This window comes from Adiantum capillus-veneris, chromosome 20 (genome assembly GCF_014529385.1).
Source record: "Adiantum capillus-veneris isolate H3 chromosome 20, ASM1452938v2, whole genome shotgun sequence".
In the NCBI taxonomy this organism is placed as follows: domain Eukaryota; kingdom Viridiplantae; phylum Streptophyta; class Polypodiopsida; order Polypodiales; family Pteridaceae; genus Adiantum; species Adiantum capillus-veneris.
In genome coordinates this window covers 68,036,109-68,056,263 of record NC_140950.1, presented here as the reverse complement: position 1 = coordinate 68,056,263, position 20,155 = coordinate 68,036,109, and the positions used below count along the sequence as shown (strand labels likewise).

The 20,155-nt window shown below is 43.8% G+C and overlaps 1 protein-coding gene and 1 pseudogene across 1 annotated transcript in view; both read right to left on the bottom strand.

Moving 5' to 3' along the window:
* Positions 1-1,926: 1,926 nt before the first annotated feature.
* The window catches only part of LOC147432665 (vacuolar protein sorting-associated protein, putative (DUF1162)), a 303,484-nt gene continuing 285,255 nt past the window's right edge, over positions 1,927-20,155 (bottom strand). The window contains exon 34 of the transcript XR_015185565.1: positions 1,927-2,521. The gene's annotated coding sequence lies outside the window, so the exon portion shown is untranslated. The remainder of the gene's footprint in view (positions 2,522-20,155) is intronic.
* On the bottom strand, positions 15,684-19,448 carry LOC147432667 (uncharacterized; annotated as a pseudogene).

Genomic DNA, 20,155 nt, shown 5'->3' with positions numbered 1-20,155 from the left:
CTTGCTTCGGAGGAAGAGAGGATATGACCACATCCACAGATGTGTGGACGAGGGAGACCAACCCATGGGTGGGAACCCTTTTGATGATTTGTGAGATTCCCACCCTTTACTTACCACAAGAGATTCATAGCGTATTTCTTTTGTTTGGGTCATGCTGGTGGACATTTAGGGTCAATTATCTTTTTGTTGTCTTCCTTAGCATTGTATGATTCATGGATAAACATTACTATTGTCACTTGTAGGCTATTGTGCATATCATGTTTTGAGCCATGGTTATTTTGTTTAATTGAAATTTTGTGTGTATTTTGTTTCGTTGAAGTGCATTACCAAAGTACATTGAGCAGAGGCGAGACGCATGACATTGGACCCATGTTATGATGGTCGCCCAAAAGATAGGCTTCGAAGACAACATCTCTTCATAGACGATGAGTGTGCTTCAAGTTGAGAATCTGGATGCGAACTTAAACAATGGTGTAATGTGGCTTTGACAATTGATCCAAATAGGGGTTTAGTAATGTTTTTTCAACAACTCTATCTTACAACATCTCTCTCTTGCATTTTCATGTTGTTTAGTTTTCAACAATGGATAACCACCTTTTTGCACTTTTACAATTCACTTTAAGAAGTAAAGATTGTCTCAAGGGGCTTGCTCGATTATTTTAGTGCTCGAAAATACTCGCTCGTCAATTTGTATAACTCCCTTATTTCTGAGGCTCTTAAGTGTGGAATGGGTGACATTTTCTCTCTAATTCAGCTAATGTTGTGTATATTTGTGTGAAACTTGTGTGGGTGGCCTATTGGAGGAGAATAATACTCTGCAATGCCAAAAAAAGACTTCCAAATAGACATGTTCAAACATTATCTTCTTTTATCTTAATTACATGATACATATGTCCCATTGCATAGATGCAAATGTGTGATTGTAATCAACATTAAATTTTGATATGTAAAAATTAGTATATAGGCATCAACTTTTGGCTTTATCATATAACTGTCTCTATGTGCTTAAAGAGCAAGTTTGAGGCTTAAGATGGTCAAAGCTTGAGGATCAAAACTTGTGGCCACACACACACACACACACACACACACACACACACACACACACACACACACACGAGTTTTTATGTTACGCTGCATAGAGAATGATTTTCCTCTCATATGAAGGACTATCAGAGTGTAGTCAAATTGAGTGATTCTTATGCGCTTGAGATTGTTAGAAATAGAAAAATAAAGCTAGTACTTACAAGTGGCATGGAATTTATGCTAAAGAATGTCAAACATGTTCCTAAGTTAAGGATTTAATCCATGTTGGACAACTACATGACTTGGGATGCACGTCTATGATTGAAAATAATTCATGGATTGTCAAAAGGGAAAATCTTGTAATTGTAAAATAAAAAAAACATAGTACTTTGTACTCCATGGAGTACTTTAGAGTATTTTGTACTCTATGTATATGTCTTTTGTAAAAAATGATTTTATTTCTATACTCGAGTTGCCGTCTTCTGAGTTGTGGTATGACCGTTTCGACTATATGAGCTAGAAGGAAATGAAAACTCGACTATTTCCTAGTGTTGGGTTGCAATGATTACAAGTTGGTGAAGACAGTTCACCAACAGTTTTACTGAGTACAAGTTGGAATCTAGTTGTGATTTTTCTCTGTGAACATTGTATGTACGAAAAACAAATTAGGATTGTATATTTTCCATTGAATAAAAGATGTAGGAGGAGAGGAGTAATGCACACACAACACACACAAATTGTTTGTCTCTGTACAGATCGAGATCACACTACACCCTCCATCCCTTGTAAACATACACATACAAACATAATGTGCAAAACCTCTCCCACATATGCTCATACACATAGATCCACACCTCCCTCCTCATGCACACCACCATAGCCACAATTCCAAGCTCCCTCTCCTTCTCTCTAGCACACACACAATTGTATCTCTTTCTTTGCATACACGATCCAAGTGGTCTACAGATACACACCTCGCCATATGCATAAGAGGCCATGGAGCTAAGACGGCTAGCACACAGAAGACGAAGGGAAGACACCAATTATGGAATCTTTTGATAGAACAAAAAGGTGCACAGTTGGGCCCTCACAAGCATAAACTCTCTTTGAGGTCATGATCGCCACTTGCCATGAGCCGCAACTTCTTGACTTGATATCTGATTGAAGAGCTTCAAAGCACATGTTTTGGAGCACATAAACATCTTCAAAGTTTTTGATCTTGACCACCTGTGACACTGCCAAAATACTTGTATCACTAAGTATAACAATTATCGCTCTGCGATACCATGTACCTTCGACTTGCCGTAACTTGCCGCAGTAAACTTTGATCGACGTGTTGTAAATCCAGTGACATGGAGATCACATTTGTAGCCACTAAATTATGTATATAAAATCTGAAAATGATAATTTCGGTACACATCCCAAAGCTGATCTGGAGGGAGGAGAGCTGGCTCTTGCCAAACCTTTAAGTGTCTATAAAGGACCTTCAAACTAGAAGCTGTAAAGACAAGTTTGTAGAGCATGTCAATGACTTCAAAAACCTGCAAATTCTTAGCTTTGAAGCATGTCAATCAACAAGCATTACATTCACCATTTTGGCCAAAAACTAAAAGATTTGGCATACACATTGAAGAGTCACTTGTTCCAACTTGTACTTGGTACTTGCGAAAGCATAGCTCCCCTACATATTTTGCATGCATACCTATGCTTTGGCCTTTACTTTGTGTCGACATACTTTGGATCCAACAACATGTTGAGACACTAGAGTTTGTACCTATGTGGTCCTATGTCAACCAAATCTTTAGGGGGGATAGTTACTTTGTAACTTTCATTGACGACCATGCGAGAAAGGTGAGGGTTTAACTTTGAAACATAAAAGATGACGTAATATTTATATTTTAGAAGTTCCATGTACTTGTGGAGAATCAATTATGTAAAAATCTTAAGGATTTGAAGATTCATAACGATGGGTAATATGTTTTGACAATGGTTCATATTATCAACATATTGCTTAGTGCACCATTAAATTACAAGATTTGGTTGTGAGACATATGCTCATGTGCCAAAGGAGCTTAGAAAGAAGTCTGATTCTAACGCACATAAATATATTTTTGTTGGATATGGTGCAGATGGAGAGATAGGCCATTGCCTTTGGCCCTCTGAATTTATTTGAATTATTCGTAGTTCACACGGGATATTCAACGAATTGAAGGTAATTTTTTTTTAATAATAGAGATTGAGTACAAAAGAGACATTTTAAGATGTTTCCTTAGAATTGTCAACAACTTAGAAGTCTAGTGAGGAGCCTTTGGTAGAAACACTCTAGCATAGCCTCATATCTGCATGAGTGGTTTCAACCAAGTGTAGATTACATCATGCTAACTAACTACAAAGAATCATTTTGCTTCCAAGAAGCCATATAGATGGATGATAAGCTGCAGTGGAAGCAAGCTATGCAATTTGAGTATGACTTGATTGTTGATTATGAGACTTAATAATTGGTCAAATTTCTAAAGGGAAAGAAGGTGTTACTTTGGAGGTGAGTTTTCAAGAAGAAGCATGCATCAAAGATCCTAACTCTAAATATAAAGATAAACTTGTAGCCAAAAATTTTAAGCAACAAAAAAAGTGTATATTTTGACGAAATCTTTTCACTTGTGGTCAAGATGACTACTTTGTGTATGATGCTTAGATTAGTAGGTATTGAGGACTTGGAGTTGGTCCAAATGGACATAAGACCGCTTTCCTTCACAATGATCTCTAAGAAGATGTATATATGCAATGATCTAAAGGGTTTGTTAAGCCAAATAGAGAAGTGTGTAAACTCAAAGAAGATGTATATATGCAACAACCTAAAGGGTTTGTTAAGCCAAATAGAGAAGCTTTTGTGTGTAAACTCCAACAACTTGAGGCAAGGATCCAAGCAATGGTATCAAAAAAACACGTTTATGCAATTTTATGAATGTAAATGGAGTCAAGATGATCACTGCTTGTACAGGAAGGAGCTCAATGACGCATCACTCATTTTTCATGTGTTATATGTCAATGACATACTTATAGTTGGAAAGAACTCTCTCAAGATGATCAATTTAAAGCAAATGTTTGATTAGACTTTTGCTACAAAAGATTTGGGAGAAGTCAATCACTTTTTTGGTATGCGTATTAAGTAGATAGGTCAAACAACATTCTTGATTTGTCAAAAGCGTACATAAGGCATCTCACACTCTAATGCTAACATATGTGAAACTTAGAAAGGATGATTCTCCTAAATCGGATGCTAAGAACGCCAAGAGGGTTAAGCTTTTAAATTTTTTTGCAATGGACAATCTTATGCACTTGATAGTGGCTACGAGGCTAGACATTGCATTTGCAGTGGGAGTCATGAGTCGCTACATGGCTAATCTTGGCAAAAAACATTGGGATGTGATAAAGTATGTCCTTAGGTACTTGGAAGGTACAAGTATGTATTATGCTTCAAAATTAGTGATGCATCCATTGTTGGATACGTAAATATGGACTGTGCATGGACATGGGGGCCACATGGAAGACTAGGCCTCAAGGTAGAATATGGTTGAATTATCAATGAAATAGATGACAAGTAAAGGGTTTCTATGATGCGTTCCTTTGCATTAATAAAACAAAAACCAGATAGTATGTTTAAGTCTTGGTTTTATGATGGTCTCATGTACTAAATAATCTTCCATCAACTCTATAGAGTTCTCCTCATTGTTAGACTTGATGATCCCTACTCTTTGCAATCAAATAAAAATTAATCCCTCAAACACTCTAAGCGCATTGATAATACAAAAGGCTTTTCAATTACAATGTCAATTTATCCCAATTGCGGAGCCTTTTCTATTTTTTCTTTGCTAAGTAAAGGTCAACCAGTACAAAAATTTGCAAAAAATATATCCCCCACCCAAACAAAATTTATTCTCATGTGTTGACATTAGAAGGTCTTGTGTAACTAGGCATGGTTCACCAAAATAGGGGGAAATGCAATTGAAGTATTAGCCCTTGTAGTTTCATAAGGACATCACACATCATGTGGATATCCCAACAAAACTATTTCTTAGGCTCTATTGTTGTCCATTCAGCTTAGCCTCCTTAACCATGTCTTCTTGTATGATATTTATCACCATGGCTACCAACTCGAGATTTTGGAGATGGAGATGAAGTCCCATTCCATGAATTGAAAATTCTTAAAACTTGACGCATTCAAAAATTCTCAAAAATTTGAGCATACTGATCATACACCACCACCACTCTACACGAGCTCACTTTGTGGAGGCTCTTTGTCTCTATGCATTATTCATGGTTATGGTTGCTCTGTGACCTCACAGAGTTCTGATAATTTCCTCAACTGGACAAAGCTGCATCACTTCTTTCTTGAATAGTTGACCTATAGGACCAATCCATTCATAACATTCTACTCTGTGCATTGTGCCATGAAGGCACAAAGAAAGTAGACCGGCTGTGGAAGGTTTTACGATTTCTGAGAGCTGAGGTTACAATGATCATGATCCACCGCATATGAGAGAGAGAGAGAGAGAGAGAGAGAGAGAGAGAGAGAGAGTAAACCAAACAATGATCTTGAATACCCCATTGGGTGATGCTGGAGAAGTTGTCGATCAAGAAGCGGTATAGGTGTTGCGGCTGCTGCTACTAAAGAAGAAGTTGTCCACAGTGTCAGCAAAGCAAGCACATGCAGGAGCAGTTGAGAGCTTGCCAATACACAATGTGTGGAGACAGAGGCACAAAGAAAGTAGACTGGCTGTGGAAGGTTTTACGATTTCTGAGAGCTGTGGTTACAATGATCATGATCCACCGCATGAGAGAGAGAGAGAGAGAGAGAGAGAGAGAGAGATGAAAATGACAATGAAATGTTATATTAATCGTCTTCAAAAGGCCAAAATGACCTATGACACCAAACTGATACAATTTTGGTGGATGAAATACAATGTCTAGGTACAAAAATAAAATGAAGTAAAGTAAAAAACTAAAATCTTAACCACTAGATGTGAACTAAGCAACTAGCTGTAACTGTGTAGGATATGAGAAGGGGGGTGAAAGTAGTGACTGGGGGACTAATATAACACAATGTGGGTGTGCGTGTGGGAATATAATGGGTGAGAGTTGATACAAAGGCTAATACGAGATGAGTAGATCGTGCATCGGTCGCTCGTGCATCTCATCAATCTCCTCCATGGTCAATAGTCTGACCGGGCGTCGTGTACGTCGGGCCAAAGAGATCCGAATCCTTTGATGCAGCCTCTGTCGATTCCGTAGTCGTGGGTGTCTAGATCTCCCTAGCTCGGTCGCTCGATCGATCAACGTGTCTCTGGTGTGAGGGGAGTGTGAGCTTTGCTGTGGTAGCTGCTCCTTTGGCTACCCAGTGTCCACTCTAAAGAAGTCTGTGATCCGTCTCTGAGACTGGCTAGCCTCACCTCTCATTAGGCTCTCTCTGTCTCTGTGCAACTCAAGCAAAAACAGACCCAGACATCTCTGGTCCTCATACCCCATGACTCTAGAGTAATCCAAAGCCCTCCCTGAACAGGCAGTGGCATGTGTAGTGCAACTCTGTCTCAGGTTCCATGTGACATAGGGGACATGTCTTGACCTCTGGTACTCCGCTGTATCTACCAGTCTTGATCCGAAGCTGATGTGAAGATGTGCATATCTGGCCAATAGCACACCGTATCCCATGAGATAAGTGGGTGTCCATGTATCTGGGCCTTGTCACAAAACCATCCTTAGTAAGGTGGAGAAGATGCTCTCTATAGAAAGCCGTCTTCGTGCCCAACTCCTATGCCGACTGTATCCAAGTCCTCCTAGTATCTAGCTGAGTCAGGTCTTGCCGGATGAGCCTGGTGACCTTAGACTCTGTAAGAGTCGGAGGTGGTGCACCAATGAGTACTGGAAGGGGGGCAATCTGTTCACGCTGAACCCATGTACCTGAAACCATGATGTCATCTCCCCTTACCAGCATGTTGTGTCTCCCTGCAAAGCTACGTCGAGAGAAAGTGCTAGGTGGGCATATCCGTCTCTAAGGAGGTCCCACAAGCAGACTGGTCTAGTAAATGCCTCAACCACTAGTGTGGGTGTGTTGGGGGGGGGGGGACAGCTAGCTCTGCTCGAAAAATGTCATGTGGTACTGAAGCCTTGCTCTAATAAGCCGCGAGTTCATAGAGACCCGACCATCAGTGCGACCCGACCTCCCGTGATGGTCCAATGAAGGCCCCCATATCTGAACTCCATAGAGCAATGCGGAAGCCACCAGAGTGTCAAAAAGCCAGCTTCGCCCGAGGCTCCTGAAACTGAATCTGTAAACACATCCTCTCCAATCCACCCAATGCTGCATGTGCTGTAGTCAGTCTAGTGTTTGCTGCTCTCCTCAATGAAAATGCTGGTCCACTAAAGACCACCCCAAGGTAGGTGTAAGCATCTGTATACTCCACTGTCTCATGGTCGTATGTGAATGTGGGTGCTGATCTCTTGGCCCATTGTGGGGTGGTGTTTAACACCATAACCTTGGTTTTACCAAGGTTGACAGACAGACCACTGTCGTGATCAAACCTATGCAAAGCATCCAAGTAACGTTGCATCCCCTCCAAAGAGTCGGAGATCAACACAATATCATCAGCATATAACAATAGTGGAATCTATGTCCCTGCCAACTGTGCACCTCTATCACCCTCTCTCTCAATATAGTCAAAAACCTCATCTACATACATACCAAATAGAGTAGGAGAGAGCGGGCAGCCCTGCTTCACCCCGATAGTGGAGTGAACTAATGTAGATATCCCCTCTGGAGTGCGTACATGCCCCACTATTAACCTGTATAATGCCATAATCCCCCAAATCAGACTACAGGAGACGGGTACTCCCATCTCCTGTAGTCTGCGCATCAATCTAGCTCTATGCATTGTGTCAAATGCTTTGCAGAAGTCCACAAAGCTACAATAGATCCGTCTCCCATGTGATCTGCCCTTCTCAATTATGGCTTTTGAGTGTCAGAATGTGGTCAAGAATAGAAAAACCTCTCCTGAACCCTGCCTGCCCGACTGTGCGTATACCCTCCCTCTTTGCCCATCTACTCGGCTACTACTCAAGAATGGATGCACACAACCGTGCCAATGTGTGTTCAATCACGATAGTGCGAGAATTCCCAAGCTCCATAGGGTCTCCTAACTTGAAGATAGGTACAATAGTAGATAAACTCCAAGTATCAGGCAAACCCTCACACATGGCACGGTTGAACATCACTGCTAGAAGCTTTGCGAGTAGATCCCTGGCACGTATAAAATGCTCCGCCACTAAGTCATCATGATCATATGCTCTCCCAGTCCTCATTCTATCAATGGCCTTCTTCACCATCTCAATGGTGAAAAAAGCACGTGTGTGGGCATAGCTCGAGGGGTTCGGAAAGAGGCGGGCGTCCAAGAACTGTGTACAGAGATGACGCATACTGGCCCTAGGCCTTTGTACAAGTAATGGCAGGAGGAGAGGAGTGCTCATGAAAGAGTCGCCATGCCTCACCCGAGTCCTGACTCGAGAATAGTTGATATAGATCCTGCTCTAGTCAAGCCAAAACTGCCCTCTTCTTCCGCCGCACTAGGCGTCGGAAGGCAATCTGTGACTGTCTATGAGTGATGTCCCCCAAAGCACCTCCCTCTGAAGCCTGGCTCTCGTCTCGCGGCACTCCTCATCATACCAACCGTTTTGGGCATGCTTCCAGAACGTCGTCTCTGCTCAGGTTGGGTGTGTGGGTATACCTCTGCTGCTGCATCATGCAATGTTTGATTTAGTATAGTAGTAAGCCCCTCCAGAGGTCGCCCTGGCTCCTCAGTACATAGGCGTCTGTAGATCCCATCTATGTAGACAGAGTCCGTCTCCCGTGTAAAGGTGTAGCGAGTAGGGGCTGCTATCCGTGGTATATGTTCTACACTAAACTGGAAAGAGATGGTCATCGATACAAGGGCATGATCTACTGCCACACGAACAGCTCTAGGTCCAAATGTGAGGACCTGGATACTAGAGATAAAGGTCGGCTGTGCCATGACATAATCGACTGTGCTAGCTCCATGTCTATGTGGAAAGCATGTAAAACTTCCCGCAGTGGGAAATGTTTGTAGGCCATTCAAAATGGCCAATCCATGTGCAGTCCCCATGTCTATGAAGTGCCGTCCATACTCAGTATTCTCCACATCTTGTGATATTTTAGATAGGCCCATCTTTGCAACATCCAGCTCCCTCACCATCTCCTCTGAAGTATCATAAAATACTGTCTGGTGATGAGCACTCCTAGCGTTGAAGTCCCCTAGGATGATAATGTCACCATCCCTAGAGAACTCCCATATGTCATCATTCAAAATAGAAAAGAGGGACTGTCCTCTAGGTGGTGCATATACTGATGTAGTTGGAGGAAAGTAGAAAATAGCAATGTAGAGTTATCTGCCTGTCTCTGCCCTCAGTCTCACCCATATGTACCTAGCCTGCTCATCCCTCCAAGCTATATGTATCAATGGCTGCAACTCCTCCCTGAACAAGACTGCCACTCCCCCTGGGCCTTGTCCTCTGTGCTCTGATCGAGTTTCCTGTCTGCAAGCTGTCTCCCATTTGTATCCGCCAACATGTGGGATAGACTGCCCAGGGGCTTGATGTGTCTCAGAATAGAAGATAATGTCCCTCCCAGTGAAACTATCCTCAAAAGCACCCACATCAAGGCGTAGAGATCCATTACAATTCCATGTAGCAACTTTGAGTGTAGTCCCATAGGTCTCGCGCCGTCATGCAGAGCGCCTCTCCATAATAACCATTCGTTTGTCTCTATAGAAGGCCAATTTTCCGTTCTCTCTGGTTGTCCTTATCTCAGGCATAACTTCTTGCATATGAGCAAGCTGTGAGAGTGTGAGGTCGTCCCCAAGGAACATCTCTGTCTTCTTTAGTGTAGTACGTTTCTTCAAGAAATCATTCTTTACTTCCATGGAGGGGAAGCGAAAGATCAATGCTCTCCTTGGAAGTCTCCCCATTTCCTTTTCTCTTCTTTCCCACTCTCCATGCCTTTGTGTGAGTGACCTCACTACCCATCATAATTAGAAGTTCTTTAACTTCCCCCTCCACATCATCACGGTCTCTTAGACGGTCACTCGTACATGTAAAGCTCTAGCCTTCCTCCTTTGCTCTTCCTCTAGGATCATGTTGATGATTGTGGGAGTGGGGATGACTGTTGGTTCTTTCCCTTTCGCTTTCTTGGCGACTTTTATCCATTTCTCGGCCTCATCTACCTTCTTCTATGTTTTCGTGATTACATCTACCCACGATGACGTCTTCGCCTCCGGTTGCTTCTCGTCTTCTTTGATCTCTCGCACTTGTTCTTTGATGACTTTGAGTTCCTCTATCTTCGAGGACCGAATTTCTCCTTCTCCCCACTCTAGTTTCCGCAAGCTCTTGCTTGAGGCCAAAGACTTCTTCTCGGAGCGCTTGGACTTCTACATGAGAGTCTTCTTTCTCCTTTTTCCATTGCTTGTCCTCGTTGAACACCATTTGGATGAGGTTGGCCTTTTCTTTCCACCATCCTTCCATCTCCGTTTTCCACTCTTTCATCTCTTTTTCCACCTGTGTTATTCTCTTGTTCGTGACCATGAATGTTGCATTCGTTACTGTCGAGGGAGACTTGCACACGGGTGAGTTGCTCTTGGTCTCCATTGCTAGAGAGAGAGAGAGACTCTAAAACAACAAAAAAAAAACAAGAAACCCTAAAACACAAAGAAAATCACTTGAAAAACAGCAAAACAAATTTGAAACTCTAAAAAACAAAGGCAAAACCCTAAAAAATAGCAAGAAATAGTGACAAAACCCTTAAAAACAACAAGAAAACAGTTTTGAAATTCTAAAAAAAAAAAGTTTCAAAACCCTAAAAACAGCCAAAACACATTTTCAAAACCCTAAAAACAAAAAAAAGTGATGATAAAACCCTAAAAAGAGAAAGAGAGAGAGAGAGAGAAATGAAATGAAATGAAATGTTATATTAACGTCTTCAAAAGGCCAAAATGACCTATGAGACCAATCAGTTACAAAATAGTGAATCTAATACCATGTCTGGGTACAAAAGAACTAGAAGTGGAACAAAATACTACTACTACTACTACAATCTAAAACTACGAGAGAGAGAGAGAGAGAGAGAGAGAGAGAGAGAGAGAGAGAGAGAGAGAGAGAGAGAGAGAGAGAGAGAGAGAGAGAGAGAGAGGATGAACTGATATATAAGCGTCTACAAAAGGCCAAAATGACCTATCAGACCAACAAGTGCTAGACTGGTGAATCTAATACAAAGTCTGTGTGCTGAAAGAAAGACTAACAACCTAAACAAAATGTTGTAGTGAGAGTGAAAATGGGGGAAAGAGAGAGAGAGAGAGAGAGAGAGAGAGAGAGAGAGAGAGAGAGAGAGAGAGAGATGAAATGATATATTAACGTCTTCAAAAGGCCAAAACGACCTATAAGACCAAGCTGTTACAACATAGTGAATCTGGTACCATGTCTGGAATAAAAAAGAACTAAAACAAAAAATACTACTACAACTACTACAACTACAAGCTGGGACTGTGTGAATGTGCCAGCTAATACAAAAGGTGCCCAGTACAATGTGTAGAGCAATGAGAGAAGCAAAGGGGGGGGGCGGGGGGGGGAGGGGGGACGAAGATATGGTAGAGATCCATCATCATCTGCACTCTGGATGTCGAGAAAGTATGGCTCAAATCCTCTAATGTAGTCTCCGTTGATACTCTGTAGCTCCTCTCCTCAATCGCGGTCATCTAGATCTCCCTAGCTCCAATGCTCAGTCTATGAGAATGCCAGTAGTGGTAGTATGAGTGCGGGCAAAGCTCTGCAATGGTGGCTGCTCCTTTGGTTGCTCCTCTAAGTGTCCAATATCTAGTGTAAAGAAATCTGTAATTTGTCTCTGTGACTGTCTCTCTCCAGCTCTCCTCAGTAAAGTGTCTCTATGCCTGTGTAACTCAAGTAGATACAATCCAAGACATCTTTGATCCTCATAACTCATGACCCTAGATAGAGGCTCAAAACCCTCTCTGAATAGACAATGAAAACGGCCTCGTATCTCATAGTACATTGTGCAATGACATATGTAATGTAACTCGGTCTCTGGCTCTAGACGACATAAGCGGCATATCCTGCTATTTGTTGGTATCCCTCTGAATCTGCCAGTCTCAATCTTGAGCTGATGTGAGGATGTGCGTATTTGGCCAATGGCACAACGCAAACCATGAGAAAGATGTGTGTCCATATAGCTAGGTCGAATCACAGACCCATCCCTTGTGAGGTGGAGAAGATGCTCTCTATAGAAAGCCATCTTCGTGCTCAACTCCTGTACCGGCTCTATCCATGTCCTCCTCGTGTCCAGTTGGATCAGATCCGGAACAAATGAGTCTACTAATCTCCACTGTGTCAGAGACATCAAGAGTGCTTGTAGAGAGTACTGAAAAGGAGGCAACATGTCCATGGTCCATGGTGAAGCCATGTGTTTGAAACCATAACGTCATCTGTGCATACCAGCATGATGTATCCTCCTGTAGAGCTAGTTGTCTGGAGGACTCTAGGGCCAACCTGACATATCTATCTCTGGTAGTATCCCATAGGCTGTGTACAAAGGAGACTGATCTGGTAAGCACCTCAATCTCCATAGGGGGGGCAGCTAACTCCGCTCGAATGATATCATGCGGTACGGAGGCCTTGGCTCTAATCAGCCGAGAGATCATAGATACCAAGGGCCTCTCCATACGTCTCCAACCATCCTGGCCTAAAGAAGGTCCCCAAACCTGCACCCCATATAGCATAGTAGAGGCAACCAAAGAATAAAAAAAGCCATAACTTTGTCCTAGGTTCTTGTAACTGACCCTGCGAACACATCCTTTCCAATCCTTAAGCTCTAGTTAGTCTAGTCTCTGCAGCTCTTCTCAAAGAAAACCTTGGCCTAGTAAAGACTACCCCCAGGTAAGTGTATGCACCTGTATACTCCACAATCTCCTGCCATATGTGAAAGTAGGTGCTAATCTCCTGATCCACTGTGGTGTGGTGTTAAACAACATAACCTTGGTTTTACCCACTATCCTCTGCAAAACTGTGTAGTGCATCCAAATGTCGCTACATACCCTCTGGTGAGTCAGATATCAACACAATATCATCAGCATATAACAACAATGGGATCCACGTCCCTGCCAGCTGGGCACCTCTGTCACCCTCTCTGTCAATGTAATCAGACACCTCATCAACATACATACCAAATAGAGTAGGAGACAATGGGCATCCCTATTTCACCCCATTAGTAGAGTGAACTAAATCAGATACCCCTTTCGGAGTGCATACATGTCCCATCATTGATCTGTACAAAGCCATAATCCCCCAAATCAACTCTATGGGCACCCCCATCTCCTGTAGTCTGCGCATCAATCAAGCTCTCGGTACCATGTCAAATGCTTTGCGGAAATCCACAAAGCTAGAATAAATCAGTCTTCCATGTGACCTGCCCTCCTCAATGATGGCTCTGAGTGTTAGAATATGATCAAGAGGTGGAGAAACCCCTCCTGAAACCGGCCTGACCCTCTACTCGTACACCCTCACCCTCTGCCCAATTACTCAAGTGCTACAGAGAGAGAGAGAGAGGCTTTGAACAAAATGTTGTAGTGAGAGTGAAAGTGGGGGAAAGATGAATGAGAGAGAGAGAGAGAGAGAGAGAGAGAGAGAGAGAGAGAGAGAGAGAGAGAGAGAGAGAGAGAGAGAGAGATGAAATGTTATATTAACGTCTTCAAAAGGCCAAAGTGACCTATGAGATCAGAAAGTTACAATGCGGTGTATCTGATACGAAGTCAGATTAAGAAAATAAATTAAACTATGATAACAAAATATAAATATTGCGGAGTCCTAAGCTAAGCTGATAGGTGTGAAAAGTGAAAGGCGTGAAATGTGTGAACTAAGCCGTACAATGGGTAGACAATATGGGAGGGAAGTAGAGATCCATCTTCATAGAGATCCATCTTCATCTGCACTCTGGACGACGAAAAAGTATGGCTCGAATCTTTGCTGTAGCCTACTTCGAAACTGTGTAGCTCCTCTTCTCCATCGGGGTTGTCTAGATCTCCCTAGCTCCAATGCTCGGTCTATGAGAATGCCAGTAGTGCGGGCAGACCTCTCCACTGTTGGTTGCTCCTCTGTCTGTTCTTTTGGGTGTACATTATCTAGTGTAAAGAAATCTGTGATCTGTCTCTGGGGTTGTCTCTCTTCAGCTCTCCTCAGTAAAGTTTCTCTATGCCTATGTAACTCAAGTAGATACAGCCCAAGACATCTCTGATCCTCATAACTCATGACCCTAGATAGAGGCCCAAAACCTTCTCTGAATAGACAATGAAAACGGCCTCGTATCTCATAGTACACTGTGCAATGACATATGTAATGCACCTCTATCTCTGGCTCTAGATGGCACAAGCGGCATATCCTGCTATCTGCTGGTGTCCCTCTGAATCTGCCAGTCTCAATCTCGAGCTGATGTGAGGACGTGTGTATCTGGCCAATGGCACAACGCAAGCCATGAGAAAGATGCGTGTCCCATATAGCTAGGTCGAATCACAAACCCATCCCCCGTGAGGTGGAGAAGATGCTCTCTATAGAAAGCCATCTTTGTGCCCAACTCCTGTATCGGCTATATCTATGTCCTCGTGGTGTCCAGCTGGATCAGATCTTGACGAATGAGTCTATTAATCTCTACCCACGTCAGAGACCTCATGGGTGCCTGAAGAGAGTATTGAAAAGGAGGCAACCTGTCCACGGTGAAACCATGTGTCTGAAACCATGATGCCATCTGTGCATACCAGCATGATGTATCCCCATTAAGAGCTACTTGTCTGGAGGACTCTAGAGCTACCCTGGCATATCTGTATCTGGTAGTATCCCACAGACTGTGTACAAAGGAGACTGATCTGGTAAGCGCCTCAATCTCCATAGGGGGTGCAGCTAATTCAGCTCGAATGATATCGTGCGGTACGGAAGCCTTGGCTCTAATCAGCCGAGAGATCATAGATACCAGGGGCTTATCCATACGCCTCCAACCATCCTGGCCTACAAAAGGTCCCCAAACATGCACCCCATATAGCATAGTAGAGGCAATCAAAGTATCAAAGAGATGTCCTAGGTTCCTGGAACTGAACCTGCGAGAGAGAGAGAGAGAGAGAGAGAGAGAGAGAGAGAGAGAGAGAGAGAGAGAGAGAGATGAAATGAAATGATATATTAAAGTCTACAAGAGGCCAAAATGACCTATGAGACCAAACTGATTACAATGGTGAGTCTAGTACCAAGTCTAGGTACAAACAAAGAAAACTACAAACTAGAAACTGAGATAGGAGTACTACCGACTCCTATAGATGGCTGGTAAGTTGAGCAATGGTATAATGCCACAAAGGTACAAAGTGGGGATAAGTGTCACTATGATACAATATAGCAGGAGAGAGAGAGAGAGAGAGAGAGAGAGAGAGAGAGAGAGAGAGAGAGAGAGAGAGAGAGAGAGAGAGAGAGATGAAATGAAATGTTACATTATCGTCTTCAAAAGGCCAAAATGACCTATGAGACCAAACTGTTACAAAATTGTGAATCTGATACCATGTTTGGGTACAAAAAGACTAGAACAAAAATACTACTACTACTAGAATCCATCCTCATTTGCACTCTGGATGTTGAGAGAGTATGGCTTGAATCCTCTGCTGTAGTCTCTGTCGATGCTGTGTAGTCCCTCTCCTCAATTGTGGCCGTCTGGATCTCTGTAGCTCCAGTGCTCGATCAATGAGAGTGCCGGTAGTGGTCGTATGAGTGTGGGCCGAGCTCTAAAGTGATGGCTGCTCCTCTGGCTGTCCCACATCTAGTGAAAAGAAATCTATACTCTGTCTCTGGGACTGTCTCTCTCTAGCTCTCCCCAATAAAGTGTCTCTATATCTGTGTAACTCAAGTAGATATAGCCCAAGACATCTCCGTTCCTCATAACTCATGACCCTAAAGAAAGGACTGACACCCTCTCTAAACAAGTAGTGGAAACGGTCCCGAATCACATAGTACACTGTGCAATGACATATGTAATGTAGCTCTGTCTCTGGCTCTAGCTGGCATAAGCGGCATATCCTGTTGTCTGATGGTATCCCTCTGAATCTACCAGTCTCAATCTCCAACTGATGTGAGGATGTGCGTATCTGACCAATGGCACACCGCAAACCATGAGACATATGTGTATCCATGTAGCTGGGTCAAATCACAAACCCATCTGCTATGAGGTGGAGAAGATGCTCTCTATAGAAAGCCATCTTCGCGCCCAATTCCTGTGGCGGCTCTATCCATGTCCTCTTGGTATCCAGCTGGATCAGTCTTGACGAATGAGTCTAGTAACCTCCACCTGTGTAAGAGACATCGAGGGTGTCTGAAGAGAGTACTGGAAAGGGGGCAGCTTGTCCATGGTGAAGCCATGCATATGAAACCATGATGTCATCTGTGCAACCAGCATGAAGTGTCCCCCTGAAGAGCTAACTGTCTGGAAGACTCAAGGGCCAGTCTAGATATCTGTCTCTAGTAGTATCCCACAAGCTGTGCACAAAGGAGACTAATTTGGTAAGCGCCTCAATCTCCATAGGAGGGGCAGCTAGCTTTGCTTGAATGATAGCGTGGGGTACGAAGGCCTTGGCTTTAATCAGTCGAGAGATCATAGATACCAAGGGCCTCTCCATACGTCTCCAACCATCCTGGCCTACTGAAGGTCCCCATATCTACACCGCATACAACATAGCTGAGGCTACTAAAGTATCAAAGAGCCATAACTTTGTCCGAGGTTCTTGGAACTGAACCTGCGAACACATTCTCTCCAAGCCTCCCAAGGCCGCATAAGCTCTAGTCAGTGTAGTCTTTGCTGCTCTCCCCAAAGAAAACCTCGGCCCAGTGAAGACAACCCCAAGGTAAGTGTATGCATTTGTATACTCTACAATCTCTTGACCATATGTGAAAGTCGGTGCTGATCTCCTGATCCACAGTGATGTGGTGTTAAACACCATAACCTTGGTTTTACCAAGGTTTATAGACAATCCACTATCCTCTGCAAAACTATGTAATGCATCCAACTGTCGCTGCAAACCCTCTGGTGAGTCGGAGATCAACACAATATTATCAGCACATAACAACAATGGGATCCGCGTCCCTGCCAGCTGGGCACCTCTATCACCCTCTCTGTCAATGTAATCAAACACCTCATCAACATACATACCGAATACAGTAGGAGACGAGACAATAGGCAACCCTGTTTCACCCCAATGGTGGAGTGAACTAAATCAGATATCCCCTCCGGGGTGCGTACATGTCCCATCACTAATCTGTATAGAGCCATAATCCCCCAAATCAACACTATGGGCACCCCCATCTCTTGCAGTCTGTGCATCAATCGAGCTCTTGGTAGCATGTCAAATGCTTTGCGGAAATTGATAAAGCTACAATAAATCCGTCTCCCGTGTGACCTGCCCTCTTCAATAATGGCTCTGAGTGTCAGAATATGATCAAGAGTGGAGAAACCCCTCCTAAAACTGGCCCGGACCTTTGCTCGTACACCCTCACCCTCTGCTCAATTACTCAACTGCTGCTCAAGAATGGATGCATACAACCGTGCCAATGTGTGCCCAACCATAATAGTGCGGTAATTCCCAGGCTCTGTAGGATCACCTGCTTTGAAGATAGGCACAATAGTAGACAACCTCCAAGTCTCAGGTAACAACCCCTCACACATGGCAGGATTGAACAACACTACAAGAACCTCTACCAGCATATCTCCAGCATGTATAAAGTGCTCTGCTACTAGACCATCATGATTATATGCCCAGCTGGTCCTCATCCTGTCAATGGCTCTCTTTACCATCTTAGTGGTAAAGAAGGTGCTGGTAGGTGGGCATGGCTTTGTAGGATCTTGTAGCAGGTTACAGTGTCACTTTCACAGGACACACAGTTAGTACAGTTGGTCTAGGCTGGTTCACACTGGACAGACTCTCTGGGCTGGGCAGTGACACGTGACAGCAGGGATACGGACGGTGGTCTAGTGGACATCGTGGCCAGGTCACCACCACTCAGTTTGGGGATAGATTTAGATGGCTAAAATTTATGAGCCGTTGGTGGCTCTTTATGGTTGTACATATGAGGAGTAGCTATTGGGTCATGATTTATCTTCTTTATATATGGTCCAACGTCGTCGTTTAGAGTAGCGAGACTATACACATAGCACGTCTTCACCATCCCTACACATCTGAGCCTCGACACCCCCGTTGTACCTGTGAGTCCTGGGCTGGAGCTGAGTGTGCTGCCACGCCAGAGTCTGTATCGGTTCTTTGAGATAGTCGAGTCATATGTTCTGGTCTGCTGTTGTGTCTCTGTGAGCTCAGTTGTTATCTATTGTTCCTTTGTTTTCAGTCTGTTTTGTGTGAGATTGTCACGCACATTGCATTGAGGAGCACCCACTGTAGAGAGCACGACACATTATCCGCGCTACAAGTGCTCTCATTTTGGCGATCACGGTGCGACTACAAAAGTCCTCGTCTCACTGTGTCTATTCTTGGGCATCATTTCTTAGGCGTCATAGTGGATGGTGGATCTAGAATCAATTTGATGCCAGAATTTACTATGTTGGCTTAGGTCTGCAGCCTACCCACCCTGCTCCATTCACTGTTACATTGGCGGACCAGAGGACAGTCTATCTAGTGGGCATAGTAGATAAGGTGCCTCTGAAGGTACAAGACTTCACATTTAGCTTGGATTTTGTGGTGGTCAGTCTTCCCCAGGTGGAGGGAGGATTTCCTTTGCTTATTGGTAGACCTTGGTTGCGGCATACTAAGGCACTTCATGATTGGGGAAACGACGCCATGTGAATACATACTCCTGGCTCCCCCATGCAACCAATTCGACTCGAAGGAGGTATGGATCTAGTGGTTCATCACAGCTCATTGTCAGTACAGTCCAACCTCGACCCTGAGCAACCCATCCCACCTGACGGGTCTGACGAAGACCGGCTGCAGTGGTTGGAAGCTACCACATCGATGCCGTGCTATCTGCTCTCTATTCAAGCCTCACCTGTGCCTGTAACACTCTCTCTCCCAGCTCCTCAGGCGGACACAAGTGTCCCAAGCCTTACAACAGAAAGTGTGCCAGTCGAAGAAGTAAGTGCGTTAGTCCCTGATGTCCATGATTCAAGTGTTCCTCTGATGGAAGCCGTCGGCCTCGGTGAACCTATAACACATCACAGAAGGGGAAAGAAATCTCCGCTGCATGAGCTCGCTAATGTTCCACCGCTTCCTCTAACATCTCGCGGGGTCTAACGCCCTACCCAGTCAAAAGCACTCTGCTATCTCTGTGTCTGAAGACTTACCCTTCGAGGAGCTTTCACCAGGATGGTTACAAGAGGAGTATGCAGAGTTTCCAATCGATCAAACACCAGCCCATGATGTCTTGAAGCTCCAAGAGGCAACTCATTTTTCATCTTCTGAAGCACCCTCCCCAGTTACACCTCCTGACTTGGTCAAAGAAGTCAACCTGGGCGACCTTGACAATCCTCAGCACGTCCTCTTAGCAGCTTGGTTATGGGAGCATCCTGCATTACTTGATTAGATAGTTTCTTTTATACACTCTTTTAAAGATGTTTTTGCTTGGTCCTACAAGGATTTGGAAGGGATCCCACTAGAATTGGGTGTCCACACTATCCCTCTGGTTGAAGGGGCTAAGCCTGTCAGAGGCCGAGCTTACAAGCTCAACCCAAAGTATGCAGAGGCGTCAAGTTAGAGCTCGAAAAAATGCAAGAGGTAGGGATCATTGTACCTGTGGAGCACTCTAAGTGGTTATCACCCATGGTGATAGCGCCTAAGAAGCAGTCCAATAAAATCCGTGTGTGCATCGATTATCGTGCTTTGAACGAGGTAACTATCCCATATAGTTTTCCCACACCTTTCACTGAGCGAGTGCTAGAAGATGTAGCAGGGCATGTATTGTACAGTTTCATGGATGGGTTCAGTGGATACAATCAATTGGACATCCATCCAAGTGATCAAATTAAAAAGGCCTTCAT